The 26362-nt window shown below is 42.5% G+C and overlaps 1 protein-coding gene across 3 annotated transcripts in view; it reads left to right on the forward strand.

The window, feature by feature from the left end:
* KLHL29 (kelch like family member 29) overlaps nucleotides 1-26362 on the forward strand; it is a 607456-nt gene that overhangs the window by 86823 nt on the left and 494271 nt on the right. For 2 of the 3 annotated variants that reach the window (XM_074991331.1, XM_074991329.1), the window contains exon 2: nucleotides 7568-7677. The exons of the other annotated variant lie outside the window; for it this stretch is intronic. The gene's annotated coding sequence lies outside the window, so the exon portion shown is untranslated. The remainder of the gene's footprint in view (nucleotides 1-7567; nucleotides 7678-26362) is intronic. 3 annotated transcript variants of the gene reach the window in all.

Below are 26362 nucleotides of genomic sequence, written 5' to 3' on the forward strand. Positions count from 1 at the left end.
CTCTAGACAGCCATTCATGGGATTTTGTTCTGAGCCAGTTCATGGGCTGACCACTGGGTGAGTGGGAGCAGCTTTCCTGAGGAAAGCAAAGGGCTAATAATGGGCTGTGTAATGTTGGAGACTGACCTCAACCTACGCTTGGCTTGCAGCAATGATCCTTTTCAACTGGGTTTCCCTCATGAACGTAAATTGACAACTCTCTCTTCCCAGCTTCACTCCGGAGGCAACTCTGTGAGTCATTTTTTCGGTAGCTCATGAGGGCACTTGCATGCTTGCCTAGAAGCCCCAAAGCAGAATCAGAACTCAGGCATTCCTGGCACCTAGTCCAGTGCCCTGACTGCACCCCTTACATGTGTGATTACATGGAATATCACTCCTCCCTACCTTCCTCTTTTCATGTTTATCTTCTTTCTGGTGTTGATCTCATCTTTGCCATCAGTAGAGCTACTTGGAACGAATGTGCCCTTAGTAACTGGAATAGATTTTCTGTCTTTTAAAATGGGGTGAAAGAGGGTTAGAACTAGGTTTCTCAACCTCTCATCTCATATGGAAGTAATTATTAACTTCAGGCAGGTTGTATTAAATAACAAACAAACACAAACCTTATTTTTAACAATGCCATTAACATTGTGCCCCTTTTTGTCAGGCCAGGATTCCAGATAGACCACTTAATGTACTGTACTACTAACCATTATTTTCTCACCTGGTTTGCTCAGTACTGACAGATAATAGATGATCCCATTACAAATAAATTTGACACTAGCTCCACAAAGATGTGAAAATTGGAGTCTCTCATCATGATTTAAAATGTGTACTCACTCGCACAAACGGTTGTAAGAGTCTACTTTGTGGATAAAGTAGACCAAATTGCTGGAAAGGCTGCTTCAGTGGCACACAGGTTAATGTAGATGTATTATGTATTTATGTAACTCATAAGAGGGTAATTTTTAGCAGATGACTTGGGCTGAATGTGCAGTTGATCAGGGATCCTTCATATAGAAATATACTAATATGGCATGAAGTCACCCTATAACAGGGTTGCCAACTTTCTACTTACACAACTGAACATCTTGCCCCACCCCTTCTCTGAGGCCAGCCCCCTGCTCACTCCATCTCCCTTCTCTCTGTTGTTCCCCAGCTTCACTAACTGGCTCAGTGGCAGGAGTGTGGGAGGGGATGAGGGCTTTGATTGGGAGCCAGCTGTGAGATGGGGCCAGTAATGAGAGGCTTGAGTGTAGAAGGGGACTCTGGACTGGGGGTGAAGCCCAGAGGGTTGGCGTGTAGTAGGGGGGCTCCAAACAGAGGCAGGGGGTTAGTTTGTGGGAGAAGGTATGTGCTCTGGCTTGGGGTGCAGGTTCTGGGTGGGGGCCATAGGTTCAGGGTACAGGAGGGGGTTCCAGACTGGGCTAGGGGTGTAGGCTGTGTGTGAGGGCTCTGGCTGGTGGTGCTGACTCTGGGGTGAATCTGGGAATGAGGGACTTAGGGTATAGGAGGATGCTCCAGGCTGGGACTGAGTGGTTCGGAGGGCAGGAAAGGGGATCAGGCTGAGGCCAGGGTGGGGATCGGGCCTAGGAAGGGATCAGGAGTGTAGGCTCCCAGTGATGCTTGCCTCAAGCAGCTCCTGGAAGCAGCAGCACGTCCCCTCTGTGGCTCTGAGGAAGGGATACGGGCAGGTGATTCGCAGCTGCAGAGTTGATCCTTGGGGCGCGGGGCAGCCTGTGGAGCCACCTGGCTACTCCTATGTTCTTTTGGTTCAAACACTGGATTGCAACTACGTGACTGGGCAATATTCTTACTGGCCCCTTGTGTGCAGATGGGCAAGTAACGTCAGTCTGTTCCTAACTCAGTTCCCCACCAGTAATAGTACTTTCTTTCCTGCTACCCTGCTTCATGCTCTTTGGAAAATTGACTGTCTCTTTTATAGTAACAGAGAGGAAGCCGTGCTAGTCTATACACGATCAAAACAAAAAGCAGTCAAGTAGCACTTTAATTTTGCTAGTCTTTAAAGTGCTACTTGACTGCTTTTTGTTTTGTTTGTCTCTTTTATGTATCTGTACTGCACCTGGCACGATGGGTCTCCAGAATTAGTTGGGCTATTGTAGGCACTACTGTAACCCAAATAATAAATAGCTGATTTTGTTTTTGGGGAGGGGAGTAATTCCTCTGCAACTTTCCATCTGAATTGCAATAATACCTTGGCGAAAATTTAGTAAATAGCCTATTGACCCTAATACCCATAGAAGAAATGCCACAGTTCATGTGAAACCACACACTTTTGGTGTTTGTTTTCATTTAGACTTCAGTTTTTAAAATCCAGTGAAAGCAGAACAAGCCCACAAAATATAAGTTGACTGTGAGGACCACATAATAGTGGTGAAAGATACAGGTGTATAGTGCTTCCTCAGCACCACATGAAAAGGCCATAGACCCTGTGTTTATATAGCCTAAGTCACTTTTCATTTTTATTACTTTAAATTGAGCATATCTGTTTTCATGGTGTATCAGCCTTTGCTCAGTTGAATGACACCTACAGCAAAACCAAAAGTTGTTTATTCTTTTACAGTGGATGTTTTAGGTCTTTTCTGTCCTGGAATACCAGTAAAAGTTTTCAGGAGACACAGGCTGAGAACTGAGCAACAGATGGGGGAAATAGACTTTAAAAGTCTTTGTTCTTATTGCTGACATCTGTAATTTCAATGCCTAACAACCATTTTGACGAGAAGGACAATTTTCGTTAAGATTCAGCAATCACTGTTTCAGTTCAGGGACAAGAGAGCGCGGAATGTACTGTGTGTCTCAGAGCCCCTCGCCAAATCCTGAGGAACGCCAGTAATCCTAACGAAGCATGAAAAGTTGGCTGTGAATATTTAAGGACATCCAGCTAGTATAGGAAGCTGCGGGTGTCCAACATCAAAGGAACTTTATTGTCAAGGTGAACGATTTTGCTCAATATTGCATGTTCATAGAGATAGGCTTTCCAGTGTCTCACTTTTTGCCTTTGAATATCCTGTCTGTGACCTCCATATACCACAACATCAATTTTCACTCAAAATTTTTGGGGCTTTTGAGAAGTTGGAACAAACAAGCGCTACTATGCATCATGACAATTATCAGTAGGTATTTGCTGCTAGAAATAAACTGTGTCTGGATAACATAATGACTTTTAACCATGGTTCAGTGTGGTCCAAGGTAAGTGAAGGGTAATCACATCTTATGCTTTTGGGGCAGCCTCATATAAGCCTAACGTCAGGCCTCATCTCCAATGCAAGAATGCACACATAGACAAATGTATTAGAGTTCTACTTGTGTAATGGCCCATCTGCTTTTCTTATTGAGCTGGGTACCCAGAAGTAGTCTGTGGTCCTTGTCTAATATTGATTTTGTGCACAGCCTCTAGAAAAATGCCCTCTCTCCCTTTATTTTTCTCAGTAACTGATTTGCTTGCAAAAAATTCTGGCAAACTTTGTTGTAATAGTTACTCTTTATGTCAGTCTATGCAAAATAGCTTTGTGATTGGATATTTTTAATAGCATATTTCACTGTTTCCACTGAAACTTAGAAGTGACATCTTTGTTTTTTCCATTGGAAAGGCAGCATGATCCAGATGCCTGTCAAAAGAGTTGTTGATGTAGCATTTTATGAGCAATCCTTCTGTTTTGAGTTTATCTTTGTTTTGTCAGAAACGTTTGCCAAGATCTTACGAACTCCCCGTGAGTATTACTTTTTAAGAAGTGATCATCTATGCAGGAATACAAATTCTATAGTCAGACGTAATTCTGGACCATGACGACTTTTTTTAAGAAAAGCCATGGCGTCCTTTAGGAAGGGTAGAGTTCCATTTTTGTCTGCAGTGCACATTATTCAGCATGATTAATAGACTCCAATCTAGTTCTGTGGGAGTAAGGGAATGTGGAAGTGGGGCGCTTATTTCGAAGCTGTCCCCATCTACACTGCCAATCCACAATTCGAAGTCTGCACTTTTAAATTTCATACAGCTGCCATTATGCTAATGAGGCACTGAATATGCAAGTTAGCGCTTCATTAGTCTGCTTCAAATTGCCTCATTACCATGGCACCTCCGACAGGAGAGTGAGGGTGTAGAAGCAGCGTCAGAGGATAGCCTTGTTAGTCGGTAGCTTCACAAATAACAAGAAGTCCTGTAGCATCTTGAAGACTAACCAATTTATTCATTAGATAAGGAACTTTGCTGGATAAAGGCTCATTTCCTCAGATTTGGACACATCTGAGGAACAGGCTCTTACCCACAAAAATTCATTACCTAATAAATAAATCGGTTAGTCTTTAAGGTGCTACAGGACTGCTTGTTTTTTACCTGGCATTAAGCATCTTTAGACTCACTTCCAGTCTCACAGTTGACTTACATGCTGAGGTTTGTGTGCTCCAAAACTTGGAGATGATATCAGCCCATGACACACAAAGTAACAGGGTATTTGAATGCTAAACTACACTTTAATCTCTCACACAAAGTTGCTCATTGTCTGTGGTGCCGAACAGTGGCCCATCTAGCTAGAGTCTTAAGATTGTGAGGTCTGAAAAAATAACATTAAAGAGGAAGTGATAACTATGGGACAGTGAGTTTTTTTTTAAAAAAAGTACTCTCCTCTATAATTTGGCTCATACAGGACATTCATTTTGTTCTAGTGGCTTAGAATTTTATGCTGAATCTGCTGTTATTTTGTCCTTAATATGATCTACAGTTGAACCATAACTATGTCTGATAAGATCAAATTAAAAAAAACTTTTTAAAAGCTCTTTTCAAGATTAATCTTGCTGCCATTTACATACCTACCAGCAAACACACCCTCTAATCCTGCTTTTGTGTTGCCGGGATAACTGGTTTGCTTTCTCTTCGGGACAGCGGGTGGTAGAAGTGGTGAGCAAGCAAGGGTTTGTGCATAAGCCCTTCTTTTATACACCATTTCCATGAAGGATTACAGCGTTCCTCCCCCGCCCCCCGCTTCCCATTAGACCAGTGCTTCCCAAACTTGTCGGCACCATGTCCCGCTTTTGACTTTTGAGAACCCTCACACCCCCCACCTCTTCTTTAAGGTCATCCAACCCTGCTTTCACAAAAAGTCAGTTTGTAATTTAACACACACACAAACTTGGCATGAAAAGGTTATTTAAAATTAAAAATAAGTACAATTAATTTTTCTTGGACCCTTGCGGGTTCCTGGTGCAGCCCCAGCTGCCCACCTGCCTGATCCCCGTGCCACCTGCCAGAGCTGCATGTGCCAGCTGCCCACCCACCTGAGCCCTGTGCTGCTAGAGTTGCCTCCCTGAGCTGACCAAGCCACGCACTGCCAGGGCCAGCCTCCCCCACAACCACCAGCTGCTGGGCCAACCAGCCACCAGTCTATCAGCAGCCAGGGCCAGCTGCTCTCCTGCCCGCCAGCTACCTGGGCCATGCACCCACCTGCCCGCCAGCTGCCCAAACTCCACGAGCCACAGACTAGCTGTCTGAGCTGCCCACCCAAGCACTGCGCTGCCAGGGCCAGCTACCCGCCCACCGGCCTAAGCTGCCTGAGCCCTGTGAGACATGAACCACCTGCCCGAGCCCCTCCCCTTTCCTTATCCAAAGATGGGCATCACCAGCCCCCCACTCTTATCCCACCCCCCCTCCCCGGACCCAGGCACCCCCAGCTCCCCGTCCAACCCCATCCTCCTCCTGTTCCCTTCCAACCCACACTCACTCACCTTTGCTGGAGGCAGCTAGCTCCACATGGGTCTTCACTGGCTGTCTGCTTTTTATAGCAGCTGCTCCGGGTTGCCCACATAAAATGGCAGGGGCTGAGAGCTGGAAGCAAAGGCTGGCTCTTTCTTGGGATGACGTGGGCTGTGGGGAAGGGACTGAGTCACCTTGCCCCCCAGAATTTCTTCATGCCCCCCCCCAGTTTGGGAAACCATTCATTAGACTGCCTCTGTCTGCCTGTCTACATGGGCTGTGCTTAGAGCACCACTGAAGTCAGTTTAGCTCCATATGGGGTTAAAGCCAATCTGCCTGCATGGAGCCAGGTGTAAAATGGGTCCTTAGTTGTTTGGCTATTTGACTAAGACAATGGGTGTTTTGATTCTTTGTGGAGACTTTGCATGGGAAACTACTGCAACAATCTCTCCCAACATTTTGCTTTTCTTATTGCTGTTCTCTCTAATCGCACGTCATGTCATGGGTTCGGAGAGTCCTTAGAATCGATCCTCTCGTTTAAAACCTTGTGTTGCAACATACTTATCTTATGCAGAGTATAATCAGATGGTGTGCCATTCTAATTACACTCCCTTAATGGAGATATTGCATGGCCCTGTAGCTAAGGCATAGAATTTGGGAGGCCTAGTGCAGTTCTCTACTGTGCCACTTATTTACTGTGTGACCCTGGGTAAGTCGATTTACCTGTCTGTTTCGTTTTCCCCTTCACACCCTGCAGCATAGCTATTTGGATTGTAAACTCTTCGGAGATTGTCACTTAATGTATGTTTGCACAGATTGTGTTTGGAGGCTTCTGGGTGCTGCAGTAGTAAAATAGTTGATAGTAATACTCAGTGGGGAATGGTACTCACATCTCACAAGGTGGAGCACAATGACTGTGGTGCAGATTGTAGTTGGCTCCTGAATCATTTTATACTGACTCAGAATGCATATAAAATGTAAGCTGTGTGTCTATCAGTATAAAGTAGGTGGGGGAAAAGCCTAACCTGAAGTAATGTGGAGGAAAGGGAAGCTATATTCAAAGGAAGCTAGTTGCAAACTGGGAATTAATTTATAGCAACTCATTTACCTGTGCAAATATCTTCTCTTGTTGTAAAACTTCCCATACAGCCTGAAACCCTAGGTAAAAATGTGAAATCAATATATATTCAGTTAAAGTAATTGTATTGATTCCCAGATAATGGCAGCAGTTCATTCTTTCAGGGGTACATGGCACTTCTTGTCATGAAGATTACTTTCACATGTGTTACACCCGAAAGGGGGAACATAAAGTGTAAAGCAGCTCTATTATAATGAATTTATACTTCACACTGGGCATTAACTATATATATATATATGTGTGTGTATATATATATATATTATGTATATGTATATATATCTATCTCTTGAACTTTTGGGATTAGTTTCACTGCATGGGAATACTCTACTAACAAAAACTTGGATGATGTTGTATAGTGTATAAATTGCCTTGGTCCACTTTGTCTTGTGTGTGTTTGTGCTCTCTCTTTTGTAGTAGTGTATTGAAGAGAAAATTGCCACCACACTTTCGGTTTTAGTCCATCTTGGTGGGAGGGTTAACACCATGTTACCTTGGGTATTGGCTACTCTTTGTAAGCCCTTAGAATCCACCAGCAATGTGGCTCTCCACACTTCATGCAGATCTTTGTCACCTCTGAGAGATTAAAGTTCTTCATGCCAAATCATGGTGACATTTAACTTTTCCAGTGGTGGGGCTGTTTTTCACTTGTGTTGTGCTCATTGGCGGGCTCCTCTTATTAAATATAGATTATTTCATTTCTCAGATAGAAAACAGCCTTTTTTATCTTCTTCAACTCTTTCTAGGTAGTCTGGTTTTCCAGAAACCTCCTGCTAAATGTAAAGGTTTGCTGTCCTGCAGTTTACTTACTGTATTGCCAGAGATTGAATTTGACACAGACTCTGGAAACCACAAGGTAAGAGTACAATTATTTATTTCTTACAACCTATAAAACAGTTTGTGTTTATGACAGTGAGTCCACCTATAAAATCATTTCAGCTTTTTCCTTCCTGACCTCTTGTCACTGAACAAACACAATTTGGACCCTGTTTTATCTTTGAGTGACAGACTAAATCTGTACCTGAGCAGATGCAAGTGAACTGCTGTGTTACAACATAAGACGTGGGAGAGGATAAATACTGTTTCTTCAAACACTACCATGAGTAGTCCTATTTGCATGACTGAGAGTAGGGAGTGGAATGCTGGTACAGGAAGGTCGCAACATTCGCGAATTTAACAATCTTGAATTCAATTATTTGGAGCAGACAGGAGAGTCAGTTTCACTTTCCTGTGCTAGGCTTGGCAGGGCAGAGCGAGCTTCTGATCAGCTCTTCTCCCAGCCTGCTGGCCACAGTTACCACTGCAGAGACCCAAGTGGAGTCACTGATGGGTCAGTGGGGTGGAAGCAGATGATCTCCCCGCACACACACATACACTCTAGGCTGGGGACACTGCATGAAGCAGAGCAGGGTGGGGGCAATGCTGGGACATGGGGCCACGATACCTGTAGTGGAAGTTGGACATGAAGGAAGCCAGGTGAGGGTCCCACTGCAGTAGCCATGGCAGCTCTGGTGGCGCTAACGTGCCCTGTGCCATACTGGTGGCCATTTTACTTGTGTCAGTCTGGCCTGGCCTATATAGAGTGGGGCGCCCAGCCCTGCCTCCAGGCAAGGGCACAGCTCGGCCATTGACCGGCTCCCCATGGCCCTGCCTGTGGGCTCTGCTTCCCCCTGCTGCTGCCCAGAGCCGCCCACAGCACCAGAGCCCAGGAGCCTGCCGAGTTCCACTCCCTCGGCCGCCTGCACCTGCGGGGAGAGAGCAATGCTGGGGGCAGCTCTGGGACCTGGGACCTCAGGGTGGGGACTTGCAGTGGGCCCAGGGAGTTTCCTTCTGAGCCCCCAGCAGGAAGTCAGCATTCACAAAAATTAAACATTCGCAAGGGTTCTCAGCACCAAACTCTCGCAAATGTTGTGAATCTACTGTACTAGGACTTCAGAGTCAGGTCCTGCATTATGTGTTTACAATAAGAGGCTATAAACTGCGTAGCCAAATTTTACATTTCAATTTATACACGACTGTGCACACACTTTCTCACATATTACATACAAAAATATGTTAAATGGACATTATTAAAAAAAAAAAGCAGCCAAGTAGTACTTTAAAGACTAACAAAATAATATAATGGGTGAGCTTTCGTGGGACAGACCCACTTCTTCAGACCATAGCCATACCAGAACACACTCAATATTTAAGGCACAGAGAACCAAAAATAGTAATTAAGGTGGACAAATCAGAAAAAAATTATCAAGGTGAGCAAATCAGAAAGTAGAGGGGCAGAAGCTGGGGGGAGGTCAAGAATTAGATTAAGCCAAGTATGCAAATGAGCCCCTATAATGACCCAGAAAATTCCCATCCCAGTTCAAACCACATGTTAATGTGTCGAATTTGAATATAAAAGAGAGTTCAGCAGCCTCTCTTTCAAGACTGTTGAGAAAGTTCGTCTTCAGTAAGACTCAAACTCTTAAGTCATTAAGGCTACGTCTACACTAGCACACTACGTCGAAGTAGCCTATTTTGACAGAAGAACATTGAAATAGGCTACTTTGACGCATATCTTCTACACATCCTACAGGGCTGGGGCCATTGATGTTCAACGTCAAAGTAGCGACAGAGAACATCGAAAGGAGCCGCCCTGGAAGGAAATGTGGAGTGTCCACACACACACAGGCACTCCCCGTTGAAATAAGGGGCCAACAAAGCCCCAAGCCACTCCCTTAAAGGGCCCCTCCCAGACACACTCACCCTGCACAGCACGAGATCCACAGAGCCAACAACCGGCTGCAGACCCCGTGCACGCAGCATGGACCCCCAGCTGCAGCAGCAGCAGCCAGAAGCCCTGGGCTAAGGGCTGCTGCACGCGGTGACCATAGAGCCCCGCAGGGGATGGACAGAGCGTCTCTCAACCCCTCAGCTGATGGCCGCCATGGAGGACCCCGCTATTTCGACGTGGATCAGGAAGTGGATCGTCTACACACGCCCTATTTCAACGTTGAACGTCGAAGTAGGGCGCTATTCCCATCTTCGGATAGGAATAGCGATTTCGACATCTCTCCGCCTAACGTCAATTTCAACGTCGAAATAGCTCACAGCATGTGTAGACGTGATGCGTACTATTTCAACGTTGTGCCAGCTACTTCGAAGTAGCCAGCTAGTGTAGACGCACCCTAACAGAATGGCCCACTCCATTAAAATGCTGGCTGACCAGTTTGTGGATCAGGAGTGTTTTTAGGTCTGTTTTGTGCCCATTAACTCTTTGTCTAAGAGAGTTTGACGTTTCAAAGGTAAGCACTTGAAAGGAAAGGAACACCTGAATTAGGATTACCTAAATATTTAAACAAAAACTGAAAAAACCAGAATTTCCATCATGTGGCATCCCTCATCAATCATCTGCACATTTGGAAGCCTTAGGCTTGGTCTACACTGCATCTTAAAGTCAACTGCATATGCACAATTCTAGCTATGGCAATTGTGTAGCTAGAATCGATTTATCTATAGTCAATTTTAAGGTCTGCCCTCAGTGAGGGAGAGATAGTGAGGAGTACAGGGGTTGACTGCTGACCTCAGACAGATCGATTTAGTGTGTGTTTACCAGAAGCGCAAAATCAAACTCTGTAAGATCGACCCTAACTGGGTCGATCTTCCCAAAAGTGTAGACCAGCCCTAATGTACACTGCACAGACCTCAGCTACTTGAGCTAAAGGAGTAAGTAATAGCAATTATTAATTGTAATCTCCTGTGTGAACCAGCACTTGAGCAAGGTGAGATTTGCTGGAGGGGTTCACAGCCACCTGCTGATAGCTGAGGAGTGATGGGAATCTGGAATTTTGGATTCCAGTGTTCCTTCTAATTTTTTCCATCCATGGATGGAATAAATTTTGTATACACTGAGGCATGTGTGGGTGTGTACCAGCAATAGAAACACATTCTGCCCACACACTGACCCCTTCTATGTCTTTGGTCCTAACCAGTCCCTACCTACTTCTGTATCTTTCCCACCTTCTCTCCTTGTTTTAGTGCTATTCTCTTCACCTATACAGTCCCTTTCTCTTTTCTTCAGGTTACTTATTCCAGTCCCAGACTTTCTTTCTCCCTTCCCAGACTCCATCTTTTTGTCCAGCTATTTTCAGATCTCTCCACCTGTATTACTTGTCCCCAGTCTTCTTGTTTAGCCACTCCTCATTCCCCCCCCACACCATTCCTCATCTGATCTCTCTCCCACCTCAGTCCAGATTTCCAGTCACTCTTATGCTCATATCCCATGTACTTCCACAGCACTAGGCTCTATCCTATGGCTCCTCATCCTGTGTGTGTCCTCACTCTAATTCCTTCTCACAGTCTCTTTCCTAGTCTCCTCCCCTGCCACCTGTCAGCCCCCTCCCCAGCAATGTTCCCTCTAATATTTGCCATTCATGTGCAGAGTGCATTTTCATGTACACTGAGGCATGTGTGAATATGCACCACAAGTAAAAAACAAAGACCCAAGCTAGGGGTGGTCTGCTAATCAGCTGGGCAGCATTTGAATTTCATCTGAGCAGCTTCACAAAAGTGCACAGCTTATAGGGAACACTGCTCCCCATGCTAGGTCCTTGTTGCCTGCCACTACCCAGGTCTAGCTCCTTTCCTCCTTTGCATTTGAATTACACAGCTTCTTCTTCCATTCTGCCTCGATGTCAGCAGAGGGTTGTGGAGAGAATAAGAGACAGGCTTCTTGCTCTTACAGTTTGTTTTCACTTCCTGATGGATCAACAGACAGAGATCAATCCAGCAGGTGTTGATTTATCATGTCTAGGTACTACAAATCGACCTCCAAGTGCTCTCCCATTGACTCTGGTACTCCATCAGAACAAGAAGCGTGGATGGAGTCAACAGAAGAGCATCAGCTGTTGATTTACAACAGCAAAGATACAGCAGTAAACAGATCTAAGTATGTTGACTTAAACTGTTATTCATGCAGCTGAAGTTGCTTAGTTTGATGGCCTGTGGTAGTGTGGACTAGGCCTTAGCTCTCGTGCCTGGATGCTGACCTGGCAATGAGGCTGCAACAGCCAGGAATGGAATTGCAGGGAAAGTCTTTGCCGTCCTCTTCCTCCCTCAGCACCTCAGGTTGGAGCATCCCCACCGCTCTACCAAAATTCAAGCTCCTGGCTCCAAAGCATGGGGCACTGGAGCTTCTCAGAAACTCACTAGAAGTTAAAATAGACAAAACAATCTATTTTTCCTGGCTCTGAGTCTTGGAAATGGATGAATTCTTTTGGCCAAAATACTCCTGAGGCGGATACTCAGTGTGGAAAATTTCAGCCAATCTGTTAAAGTTTTTGACACTATTTAACTAACTGAAAACTTGGTCTTATAATGGGAAGACTCGAGCAGTGTTAATACCAGACCTGTCTATAATACCCTACACACATGCACATGGAAACGCACTACATTCCTGTGACCTAGAATATTCTTAAACAACCAGTGTGCAGCTTTCTAATATGTGTTTTAAAAAGGGCTTGATCTTGGATGTGTTTATCTGTTGGGAGTGTGTGTCTGTGTGCGCCCACACATCATTAGAATGTTCACTCTAGAACAGTGAGAGGTAAAATGGAAAACATTTACTGGCAACACATTAAAGATAAAATATCATAATCCACATATAAATATAAAATGTCTTTTTAAAAAATAAGTCAGAATTGTGAAAAAGATTTTCCTCAGTAATTGAATTCTACTTGTAGTGTTCAATTATTTATTTAAAAAGTAGCTCTGAAATTTAACCATTCAGTTATTTCCGGTTGTTTTGGGAGAACATTGGTGATCCACCATCCAGGAGACAAACCAGTATGGGTGTTGTGCCAAGCTTGGCTTGAACAGGGGTGTGTCAGCTGATGAAGCTGTCATCAGGGAGAGAGGAAGGCTACGAATACACTCCCAGATGGATTCGGTTTTATGACTCTGGTTTTTATGAATTCGAGTTTGAGTATCCTCACTTCCCACAAAGTACACACAAAGTTGAGTTAGTGCTGCCACACTAGAGTGGCCAGACATCAACTGTTGTAGCAGTGCATTGCTGGTACCTATCCCACAATTCCCTCTGCCCTGCGTTCTGTGGCCTCCCCCGGGCCCTGCTGCTCCCCACTGCTGGCAGCACTCACCCTGCTGCCTGGTTCCCAGGTCCCTGCAGTTTGGAGGCGCTGGAAAACTGACCCATGCTGCTGTGCCTGGCTCGCAGGAGCTGGGAGCCAGGTGCTGCACTGGTCAGTTTCCCGGCTCCTGCAAGTGGCTGGGAGCTGGGAGCTATGTGCAGTAGTGCTGTGCTGTCGGTTTCCCAGCTCCCCACCACCTGCAGGAGCCAGGAAACTGACCAGGGCTACTGCAATGGTCAATTTCCTGGATCCTATGAGTGGCAGAGAGCTGGGAGCCCCATGCAGAAACACTAGTCAGTCTCTGGAGGCTAGCGAATTTGATTCAAAGACATGGCACTTCCACACTAGCCTTCATCTGAACTGTTAAATTTGAACTTGAAGCTAAACCCACCCAGTTCCAATGCTAATATAATATTGATATTAGTGCTCCCTAAATCAAGCTAATGGTATTTGCAGTGAAGACAGTCACTTGGTACAATCGAGTTAACTGCCTTAAATCAAATTTATCTCGTAGTATAGATGTAGCCAAAGATATCTGCTCCTTCCTGCTTTGCTGACTGCCCCAGTGGTGGGCTGGGAAGGAGGAAAGGGCAGAGTCACTGCTGCAGTGCTCTAAAAACTACTACTCTGGCCAAGGTAGGTGGAGCTTCATGAGGCAGTACCTTGGCTCAAGATGAAACCAGCAGCTCAAGGTGCAACCAGGAGTTTGAAGGAGCATGTTAAATAGGGATAAGAAGGTATAGTTAAGAGGAAGGAAAACTTGCTAATAAGAGGAATTGACATTACTACAATACAGAGAAATTAATTTATTTTCTGTCATGGTAATATCACAGGCTAAATTTGCTGGGCATGTTGCAGCATAACATATTTGATATAAAAGTAAAAAAACCTTCCTCTGATGTTTGCAGGATGGTCTTGGGCTGTTTACTGAAGTAAAGATATTGTGAAGTTCCTCCTGCTATTTCTGAAACAAAGCATTGTGCCTGTTACTTGACGATAAGAGAAAGCGTGTTTTTTGTGAGAGCAAATTATAATTTATTAATAAAATTATCACGTGTCTGTTTGTATAAAGTCTGAAATCTGACATCATTAGTTTCTGGATTGCCCCTTCCCCTTACTCTGTCTTTCATCCAGAATCATATTTTTTTCCCCTTAGGCATCTGAATCTGTCTCCTTCTCCCAATATGAAAAGCTGTTGTAAGTGGGCTGAGAGCATGAATGACACTGGTCTTTTCAGATGGTCTCAGTCTTTGTTGCTTCCCCTGAAATACGTTTGAATGTTTTTTCATGGGGGGGTAGGGAAGCTGCTCACACAATCCATTTAGGGTATTATAAATCCTGACTGTGGTACAGAGTATGGAAATGCAGCTTCAATATTGCAAGTGTGCAGTTACGTAGTCCCTGATCCAAACTGAAGGGATCAGGTTTTATGAAATGGAGCATTAAAAAAAAGAATGTAATTTGAAATGAAGGAAACAAGTGTGAGAGCCGTGATTGTAATGTGGTTGTTTTAATAGCTGTGACTCCTTCAGTGGAGGAGAATAATTGCTTCACAGAATACTCGCTATCTGAGGAAACCATGGGTGAGGCATGTAAACTGTAAAGTGAGACTTCAATTGACCACATGCTACTGGAGGCTTGTATACTCTGCCACTGAACAGCATGGGTTTTAGCTGTGTGCTGCAGTGGAACAGCAGGTCACATCTAATATGATGATGTGTGTATTTTATAAGGTAAAGAACAGCTGACAGTATAAAAGGGCTGCAAGAACATCTCCATCCTTTGTACCAAAGTTGGAGGTATAAGAGTGCTGCTTTTATCGCAGATGGAGACTTGATGCTTTAAAATTTCTGTTCTGCATCTTAGGTGGCTTGAAGCAAAGATTTCAGTTTTTATTGACTTATTCAGCTGAGGAGAAAAGCAAGCGAAATGACATTGAGAAGGCTAGCTGCACTGATGTTCCGTATCTATAATACCTTAGTAGGTGTCTAATGTGATACATATTGGCATGCGACACAGAAACTAAGCAGTAACTCTCCTTCACACAGTGGGAGAATCACTTACCCAGACAAACTCAGAGTTCCATATTTTTAAAAGAAATTGGATTTTTTTTCCTCCAATAACCATTGTTATAAGCATTAAGATGAAGCAGTCTAATCACATGGCTGCAAACCTGCTCTGCAGAGTATCATTCAGGGAGGCATTCTCCATATACACTCACAGCATTGTAGAATTATCCAGGAACGTGATTTCAGGAAGGAAGGGGGATTTTGTCCTGCTGAGACACAGGAATTACTAACAGATATTCTGTCAGTGCTGATCGGGCGCTGCCTGTCTAAATACTGTATGTGAAAGGGAGAACATGGCTTAAGCCACATGGTTCAGTTAGTTTATGTATTTATAATACCTTTTCTCAGTAGCCACAGCGCTAGTGACTGCATACTGTGTCCAGGCCAGCAAGTTACATATAAGTTCTATTCTCAAAGCTACATGGTTCCTGTGTAGCTACTGTGCCTCAGCTTCCTTTAAAAGAGAGTTCATCCCTCTAATTCACAAGGATGCGGTGAGACCTCCATAAAATGTTAAGTACTTTTGGTTCCTTGGGGCTGTGTCTACACTAGAGGGTTTTGTCAACAAAGCTGGCATTTTGTCAACAAAACCTGGGGAGCATCCAGATTCCCAAGGCGTTCTGTTGACAATAAATTGACGGAACACGGCACTTTTGTTAACAGTCTTAACCAACTTCCCATGAGGCGGAATACCTCTGTTGACAGAGATCTGTCGACCGAAAGCCAGTCTGGATGTTCCAGGGCAGAGTTCTGTTGACAAACAGGGTTTCCGGACACTGGGCTGTTTTGTTAAGAGGGTGGCCGGGCAGTCTGGCTGCTCTCTGTTGACATAACACATTCCTCTTTTGGTACATTTGGCAATTTGGCCATGAGCCGTTGAAAGAAGTTTTGTTGGAAGGTTTTGTCAGAAGATATCTTCCAACAAGAACTTCTGTCGAGAAATCACTGCACTCTAGACGGAGCCTGGGAAAGACGCTGCATAAAGGTCAAAATATGTATGTTTATATTATAAAATATATACCTGCTTTCAGATGTTATCACTTATCAGAGGGGTAGTCATGTTAGTCTGTATCTGCAAAAACAACAGGATGTTCTGTGGCACCTTATAGACAAACAGATGTTTTGGAGCAGAAGCTTTTGTGAGTGAAGACCCGCATTGTCAAATGTTTCTGCTATTCTGTTAATAGGCTTTTAAACCAGAGAAGTATGGTTTCTAATGTTTTGTGTTACCATACAGATCAGAAGCTTGTATCTAAGTCACTTGTTAGAAGTCAAAGGAAAGATACATCAGGGTTGTAGGATGCTACCCTCTTACACAGTCAAGGTTTAGGATTAGAAACAAAGCTTGGAAATGTGATTTTTTTGCAAAAGCAGTTTAAAATATTTTTGTCAGCTTTAATAATAATGATCTTATTTAGGGCTGAGATGAGTGATAATTATGAATGGATCATTAGTCATCAGGCCATGCTGTTGCCTGGCTTGCAGATTATATTTATTACAAATGGAATTGTTCACACCAGAGGATATTTTGTGCATGCAAATTATATGGTGTTCTGCTGCTTAGTTGTTTTTTTTTAAGTTGGCCTAACCCTTACGGCACTTCCTATTTCTTCCCCTTCATTCTAGTTTGCTCTTATGTCACACCAGTATTTTCACTCTCTTACTGGTGCAAGCCTCACATGTTTACTTGCTTACAAATGTTGCCCTATCTTCTCCTATGCTGCCTCTCCCTGATGGACCCATTTCTTAAGGTGAAGGAACTCCTGATATCTTTCCCAGACCCAACTCTGACACAGTGCACAGAGGACCAGTTTGTGGGGTGGATGGGGGGAAAGCTGGCACTTTCTTTATACATTTAATAGGTTGCAGGAATTATAAACTTATACTAAAAATGGTATCCTCGTCCTTGGCTGTTCTTATCTCACATTTCTTCTAAAGATGTTTATTCGTTAAAGTACTTCAGCACCTTCTTCACTTTAAGCCCACGAAGTTGTCCAGTTGAATGCAAAGGGAGGGGTCATGTGTTAAGTACACACAGAGCTTTAAATTACTACTTTGTACGATTTAGAACTTGGACTGTAAATTCAGCTGAGAAGAGACAGCATTTCCTGAAGTGTTTGAAAAACACCTAGCATGATGGGTGTTAAAGTATATGTATTAAAAACATGCAACACTTATTCTTTCTGTTATGGTATTAATTCATACAAGTAGTGCATCTGGCTGTGATCCTGGAAAGATTCAGGTGCTTGCCTGTAATTTGTTCCATTGACCAAATTCTGCACATGCATAAGTGTTTGCAGGAGAGATGCTGAACAGCTAGTTCCTCTTTTAACATTGTTGGACCTGATCCCACTGTTCCCGACACAGCAATGTGGGTTAGTGCCTGGGAGTGGGGTGCTTTCATAATAATACTTACTACAGGAAAGCATCCATTGACTTCAGTACTGCAGAATGAGCTCTTGCAATTGACATTGTAAGTACTCTGTTCTTCTCAGGATCCACCTCCGTACAGAGCAATGGATCTTCATCATTGCACAGTAGATTCGAAAGTGAATTACACTTTCACATTCAGGATTCTGAGTTAAAAGATACATACTTAAAATTTAGGTGAAGCTGATGCATCTGTTTCCTAAACTATATTTCAAAAACTGTTGGTAGTGGACTGAGACAAAAAGAGTCATTTAAACCGTACAGTCAGGTCCACCGATGGAGGGGGACAGGGTGGGAAAGGGGGACAGTTACCCCTGGGCCTGCCTGGTGTTTCAAAGGGGCCTGGAGCTCTGGCTGCTGCCACTGCTACTTTGGCCCCTTTTAAAACGCCTCAGTAGTGCTGCTGCAGCTGCGTGTGGCTGTCAGGGAGTGCAGAGGCCAGCATTGCATTCTGGGCGGTACTGTGGGCTGACTGCCCTTGGCCCCGCCTTTCCAAACTTGACCCTGCCCCTTCTGAGGCACGGAGCCAGGCACCTGTCCCACCTTGCCACAGGGCCTGCATCAGCTGTTGACGCCACTGCATACAACGCATTTCAACACACAATTACATAGGCTAAAATAACAATCGCCATGGTAGACAGAACAGATACCTCTGTTTCAAGATGCAAAAGCTTCTGCTGAAGCACAGACTTGTCAGCTTCTTCACAAAAGGAAAGATTACTGTGGGGTAGAATTAATTTGCTGTATCTCGTTTTCCATTTTGACTTTTGTCATGAATTTTCCCCCATGCAGCCTGAAATGTCAAGTGAGAAATTTTCAGTGAGAAGTAATATAAAATATTAAGAAAATGTTATTTGATCACAGTATGCTGTTACTGGAAGATGGCTTTTTCTAACTGGAATGCAAGGGTCTTGTTATGACAGCAAAATATATTGTAACATGCAAACAGGATCATTGTAAAGGTCAGAGTATCTTAGCACTAAATTTTTCTCTGACAGTGTTGAGTTTCTTCACAGCAAGATCCAGATTGTCAGGGGGAATGTTACAAATAAAGCATCCCATTCACAAAAGACGACAGTCGGAATTATGTCCACCATCACCAGAGATCAGAAATTGCAAACTCACAGGCATTACTGTAAAACACATTGTGCTGCACTATTGGGGAAAAAGTGAGGCTGCGTTAGAACCAGTTGACGCATACTTTCTAGTCATGTGTGTATTTATACACATGCCCAAAATAAATAAAAATGATAATAATCCAATAAAAACTATTCCAAACAAACCAGTTTATTAGGCTTCAAGTATAAAAGCGTTAAGGGGAAAAATCTTTATTGCACACAGGTTTGCTGAGCATATGTGCATCGACGCATCTCAAAGAATGGGGTAACAAACTAGCTCAGTCTGTAGCGGGCTGCCCAGTTCATGCAGCTTGAAAAAAAGAAGCATAATTTATATATATAAGGATGTATACAGTGCATACACACACACACAGCTATTTCAGATGAGCCATTGCTTGTCTTCACAGTAAACCAAAGAAAATAATGTTCTCAATATTTGTTTTCTTTTGTCTAGCTCCACTTTCAACATGTTCCTCTAGTGACTTCCTCAGGCTTTGATGCAATCCATCTCCATTTCAGTGGATTTGAAGATACACACCTGACCAAAAAGAGTCATTTGTTGTGCTGCGGTTGGTTACTGAACCACTGGCAGTTCCCATATCCCAGAATGATTCTTCCCTTAGGCACCCCTTTTCTTTGCAAACAAAGCACTGTAGCATCTCTTCAGACATGCCAGTTTTCTTCTCCTGACCTTTTCAGTATTTGGTTTCTACTTTGTTGACTTTAAGCAAATTGTTCCTGTTTCTCTCAGATATCCCAAGTCACAGGAGGAACTCTAGGTTCTGTGAGAGCTTGAGCTTTCCCGCCCTGGGCCCTCTCCCAAAATGCCCGCTTCCAGGGAAGCCTTTGTGCAGCAGTAATAGAGAGCTTGGGTTCTCAAGCAGGCCACCAACATAAAGAATCAGAATTTTTAAATGTCTTCTTTTCGAAAAGAGGTGGGGTTTTTTTTTTTAAATTTCAAGCAGTAGATTTTTTCTCATTTACTGCACAGAGTCTATTACAACCTACTACAGGCAGAACCTCTCTAATCTGGAACTCTCTCATCTGGCATGATTTTAGTTAGTTGGCCAGATGACCACTTACCATGGATGAGGCCAAGTTTCCTGTGGTACCATAATGTTGGTTTACAGCCACCAGTCTTGGTTCTCAGTTTTCTGTTCTGTTATTTAGCTGTAATTGGCCCCTAAATGTCTTCTAAGAGCCCAGTAAGCAGTAGGAGTTTTTGTAATGTGCTAGACAATATTTACCTCCTGTCATCTGACAAATTGTCTCATCCAGCACTGGTCAGGTCCCAAGGGTGCTCAACGAGAGAGGGTCAACCTATAGAGAAATGAACATGACCTCCCATGCAAGTGCACTGGAGTTTCTCTCCAGGGCTCTTTCTTCAGAGCCCTCCAAGCGGATATCCATGTGCTTATCAGCCACCCAAGTCATTCTGTTAATTAAACCCAATACTGGTTGATCATGGTATGTTCTATACAAATTCTGAAAGCATTTACTGAAAAGTAACTTATCCATGCAACACCTTCATGAAGTACGTATGTGGGAAATAAGGATTCTACTGAAACTACAAGGAGATTTTAGGTAGGTGGAATAGGGTCACTTGAACTGGAATTTCATCAAAATGCAGGATAGGGATTTTAGCCTTAGGAAGGTGATATGTGATCTTTACCATAAACAAAGTTGTTTAGGATATCGCTTGTACAATTCAATCAACAAATATTGCTGCAAACAAACATCATTTCCAAGCTGGAATACATGGTCATTACTGTTATAGAAGGAGGAAAGCTGGTAGCTGATTGGTCAGCATCACATGTTATAAGGTGATTTTTTGATGGCCACCAGCACAGGTAAAAGATCAGATTACACTTGGGTTTTGGAACCTAGTGGAATTGGAACTTGAGGTCATACGGCTGTAGGATCAGATGAACAAGTCCCACAGTTAGTGCTGCAGAAGTGATTTTCATAAGTTAAGTAGTTTCTGCTGCAGTCAGGCTCTCTGCCACTTAAAAAATGTATTCATCTGCTTATTCTCCATGGAGTAAATCTTTTTTCGCCCTTCCTACATACCCATAGACATAGGCATAGAAATGAAAAATAAGCCTTTTGTGCCAAAGCAATTTTAAAAACAAATATAGCATTTGGGTAGGAGTTGGACTGGCATTGTGTGCCCCCTCAGACTGGGTAGAGTTTCGTCACATGCTACAGAGCATGACAAACACAGCTGTGCAGTAGATCCTATAAGCCTTTTGTGACCATCACTACAGAACACTGTTTAAAATACTATTTGAATCAGCTATAATTGGGCCAGCACTGGGAATGAAGTTTGCTGTGTCATTAGACATGCTAGTGGAAAAGATGAATTATTGAAATAAAAATCCTTTTAATTTCCATGTTTGTGTGTTCATGGAGTGACAGGTTGAGGAAAAGTGTGAGAGAAGAAAGCCAGTGGCAAAATAAACTGTTGTGTAAATGATAGCAAAGTTTTTGTTTATTTTAATTGGAGCTTGGTAGATGATGTAAACCTATATTTTACGCTTTCACTTCACTTTGCACTGAATGTAAAAATTTAGTATTAAGCAGAAAATTAGACAACTTGCAGACTCATTTTAGTAATTCTCTAAAAGAGGTTGGGATAGCGATAAGAACCTTTCATTGTAACATACTAAAGAATTTATCTCTTCTTATTGATAGATGAGCAAAAACAATTACACTGAGGCTATGTCTACACTAGTGGGTTTTGTTGGCAAAGCAGCCTTTTTGCTGACAAAACCTGTGGAGCGTCCAGATTCCCAAGGCATTCTGTTGACAATAAATTGACAGAATGCAGCATTTTCATGAACAGCTGTACCCCGCTTCCCACAAGCAATAATGTCTCTGTCCACAGAAAGCCAGTCTGGACGTTCCAGGGGTCTCTCTGTTCACAGGGCTTCCAGTACACCAGACAGCCCTGTCTGCTGTGCTTCTGATTGGTCATTTTGTCAATAAAGCAGCCAGGCAGTTTGGCTGTGATCTGTTGACAGAAGTTTTGTCGGAAGATGTCTTCCAGAAAAAACTTCTGTCGACAAATCCCTGTAATCTAGACATAGCCTGAGTGTTTGTTTCTGATGGCATTAAGGAAGAAAGCAGGATGCAAAAGTATTTCCAGTATTTCACTGTTTACAGTTGTTAAAAGCTTCACAGATGAAATAAATTAAACAAGGAGGAATCCCTCATCTTTGCCTGACCTAAAGCCTACTCCCAACTGCTTTACGTTCCTGTGCAGGGAGAATCTAGACTAGCTAGATTTGAGTAACAGAATTGTCATTAATATCTAGCATAAAGCATGATTGGGTTGTATATTTGATTTATCCAAAGCTGAAATTGGCAAAGTGTACTCTGTGTGTGAAAGTATATTTATGCCAGTAACCCTTGAAAACCAATTCAAGCCTCTTTATATACACCAAAAGTTTAAATGGCTAAAGCAGCAATTTATGCTACAGTAAATCCACTTGATGTAATTTTAATAGTTTTTATAATGATTTTGAGTTAGTAAAAAAAAAGTGCAAACTTGCCACATTCTAAGCTAGTCACACAAGTCACCATTTAGCTGGTGGCTGTTATGGGATTAACAGATTTGAACCACAGGAAATAATTTCAAATGTTATTGGAGTTTAAAGAATACTGTTTTTTCATCAATTGCTGATGTAACAATTGTTTTCAGTTTATGTGCAAATAGGCTTCTAAAATCTTTACTATGAATTGAGATTTTGTTAGGGTTTTTCTTTTCTATTTTTGTTTGTGTTATTGTATCCCTGTTCTATTGATATTCATTATATTGCACATGCATGCAGCTGTTTCTTTATTTTGCCTTTCCTGGAATGCTCAGTTCTCTAATATATATTATTTGGCTGTTTTGCAAACAAGGTATCCTTAAGGTATTCAGCTGTGCATTAATTTTTCAAATGTTCTGGCAATTATTTGATCTTGGAGAAAGTCTTGTTGGTTCAAATGAGACAAATTCCTTCAGAGAGTGTAATATGTTTTGTGGGTTGATAATATATGATGAATGCAGCACAGACACTAGACTTGATATGTATCTAGAAAAAATATACAGTAGCTCAATAAAATGCCTTTGACTTAAATATGTGGTATTAAGTTGGACTTTTCTGCTAACTTCATTTTATGAGGCATTTGTACCAACTTCCCACAATGTTCAAGTGGAGTCATTTTGCAGAATTGTTGCAGCGGGCCCCCTGATAGGGGCTGGCTAGTGTTTGTTAACCAATTACAGTAGTAGTAATTTGTACTACTTGGTGCCTTTCAAAGGCACAACCCAAAACTATGTGTCAGAAGCAAATTTTATGAGCTTGGCATAAATTCTCTTGGGCAGGGACAGTTTAGCAACATACCTCTGAAGTTTCCCTTTCACCCAATCTGTGCACTTTTATACTTTTGTTTCTCTCAACCTACTTGTGGAAGTCTTGACTGCCAAACCATTCAAGCTGAAGTAATTTTCTCATCCAATCTGAACTCCCAAAACAACTTTATTATTATTTTGAAGGAAAATTTTTAATATTAAGAAAATGCAGATGAAAAACTCAATAAGCTTTGTAGGCTTGAGCCAACATAATCCATGCATCCAAATTGTGGAAGCTTTATCTAGTGTGAATTAGATGCTACTTAAATTTTTAGGTAAAAAATCAACAGCTATTAATTTGGCGGACTTATTTATTTCTCACTGATGATTTTTGCAGTGTATCTAATCAATGTGCTCATGAATAGAAATGACACAATTTAAATATAGAGGCACTGCTGTACATTGTGTGATCATGTTTTCTTAGTGTTCCATAATACAGTGAATCAATTTATTTCCTCTGAAAAGACTCTTGTAGAAATCATACACAGTGCTTTCACCTCTATTATTTAATATGACTGTTTTATAACTCTTATAAATTGGTGATTTTTTCAGGAGCCTGTAGCAGAAGGAGAAAGGAGCACATTTTGAGAAGAAAAAGAAGAAAGGCAAAATCATATGGAAGCTAAAAGTGCAACCGATTGCACTAGAAGCTCTTAAGTGAAAATAAGCACCAGAAAATAGTTAAATAACTTTGGCTCAAATAATTTCCCACCTCTCTTCACCTTGCTGTGCTCCTCAGGTAAACATATGGGCTGCCTCTACACTGCCCCTCCATTCTGGGAGCGGCATGTAAATGCAGCAGATCAAAAATGCTAATGAGGTGCTGAGATGAATATTTAACACGACATTTGCATAATGGCAGCCACTTGCTGCGTTGAAAGTGCGGGTTTCAAAATGCAAACTAGCCTTGTAGATGGGATTCCTTCAAAAGGACGGCCCCCTTTCAAAAGCACCCTTCTTCCTGAAAAAGGGAGGGACAGTGTAGACACAGCCAGTGTATATCCTTCCACTCCTGTGTGGAAAGGAGTTAGCAGTGGGTCAGCAACTCATGGGCTCCTAACAGTGTGTCTACACTGCAATTTAATAAAAAAGTGGGGAGGGATCCAGGGCTTGGGTTTCAGCCCAAGCCCAAACAGCTACACTGGAATCAAACAGCCCCTTGGCCCAGGCAGAGGCAGCTGATATGGACCACCTGCAAGTATTTAATTCCAGTGTAGATGCTCTCTTAGAGGCCCATCCTAATGGCTATGCAGAAGGAGGAATATATAGTGGGAATATCGTGGGCAGATAGTGAGGTGAGCACACCGTTGACAATCTCTGGAAAAGAGAGAGATGGAGGGGAAAGGCTTGGGTTTATATCTCTGCCAAATGAGCTTAAATAGCATCAAGTCAAGGAAGAGTCTGGCCTACAGTTTGTAAGTGCCTCTCTTGCCCTTTGCTTGTCACACTGACTGAGTGGAGGTCTACATATGGCTCTTGGTCTAATCTTAGAAGAGGTGAGTTGACGTGTTGAGAATCCGTGGGACAGAGACTTCCACATTGAACAGAAAAACAAAAAAGCAGTCAAGTAGCACTTTAAAGACTAACAAAATAATTTATTAGGTGATGAGCTTTTGTGGGACAGACCCACTTCTTCAGACCATAGCCATACCAGAGCAGACTCAATGTTTTGAAAAGAAAGTGAGCTAGGAAGTGAAGTGGTACAGTAGAATTGATTGAAATGTTTCAGTGAAAGTATTTATCCAAACTTCACATGTAGGTTTCTAAAAAAGTTGAAGTTTTTTTATTATGTTTTTCATGTTGTATGCGCAGCTTTAGCTTTGGCATTAACATCCTTATTTTGTCTTTGGCAATTGAGTATACAAGCGGAATGGAAAATGAGGGTTATTTTAGAACCACCATGAAGAAGCAGAAACCAATGCATTAAGGTGCATTCTATTCTTATTCATACACTGACAGATATGCACATTAACTACCTTAGCATTTCACATTACATTCCCTTTCTAAATACGTGGAGTTGCAGTTACACACCCTGCATTAGACCAGTTTGTGGTAACCAGAATCTCTCTCCCTCTCACCTCACTGCTTCATATGCCAGTAATGCATTTCTCGGTTTCTTACTCCAAGTGTTTGCTGTCTTTGATATTGTAAAAGAATATTTAGGGTCCTTCATTATAATATGCCACATGAATTTACAAAGGAGGAAAAAGCAGTGTCTCTAATCCTCAGGGGAAGATTGAGGACTGCCCAACTGAATCTGGCTGCTACTTAAATATTCCACCTCTTTTAGACTTGTGGTATTTTAATCCTACAATGAATTTCAACATTGCATGAGCCTGAAAACCTTACTGGGAACCAGCACGTCCTAATCTTTTACAATTCTTGTGATTAGCACTGCCTACTAATCCCAACGCTAGACCCAATACCAACTGCTAACTGTGCTACTAGCTAAATCTAATCCTTCTGGCAGTCTGGGACCCGCATTACATTTATTGTTCTAAATTATCAGCTGTGAGATACTGTGGCAGTTCTTGGATTGGTAATTTTTTCCTCCATCACAGGCTGATAAATGCAATGATTAATGTGAGATCATTGTGCATATGTTGAATGCACAAAACAAAACAAAACAAAACAAAAAACAAAAAAGGTCCCTTTGGTAGGTGAAGAAGTATTTTGCTTTCTTCCTAATGATCAGTAGCAAGATGTTTATATGCAGTGAATTTCTTTAGTGGCAATTCTCCCTTACCCACACCCTCTCACCTATTAACATGTTTGTTTTAAAGTTTTGCCTGTTAGGTTATATCGGCTGAGTTTAAAGTGCTAGGGAAGGTAATCCACATGTTAAACCCATTCAGCTCCCAACATGCAGACAACTTTAGAAACTAACATCTGATTCTACCACAGGGATAGTGTGTGTTTGTCTAGCCTGCACCAGTAGATTTTGTACCTCAGTCGTGCTGAGCTACGTATATGAACTAAGAGTAAAGAATCTGCTTTTTTTTTCTGGAAACCTGTGTAGGTGTGTAAAATCTCTGAGAGCTGTTCAGAATTTACATTAGGAGAGAGGAAAAGAAAATGCATATTGCATAGCTCCAGAATAATTCTTTGTATGCATGTGTAGTTTTTTGTCTTGTTTTGTTTTTCTTTTTTGTTAGCAGCAGGACCCTGTAGCATAAGTGACTTTTAAGTTGTACTGAAAATAAAGACAATTAGACACAGAATGTGAAATTACACTTCTGTGTAAATGGAATCTCAAAACTACCACAGAGAATCAGATGTAGCTAGCAGTTCACTACGGCTATGTTTACGCTGAGGATGCTATTTCGAGGTAGAAAGATGTCCTAAAATAGCAACGCTGCGGATTTTGCCATTCTGGTTCCACTACTCCTCGTCAAATGAG

This window comes from Carettochelys insculpta, chromosome 3 (assembly GCF_033958435.1).
Source record: "Carettochelys insculpta isolate YL-2023 chromosome 3, ASM3395843v1, whole genome shotgun sequence".
Classification (NCBI taxonomy): domain Eukaryota; kingdom Metazoa; phylum Chordata; order Testudines; family Carettochelyidae; genus Carettochelys; species Carettochelys insculpta.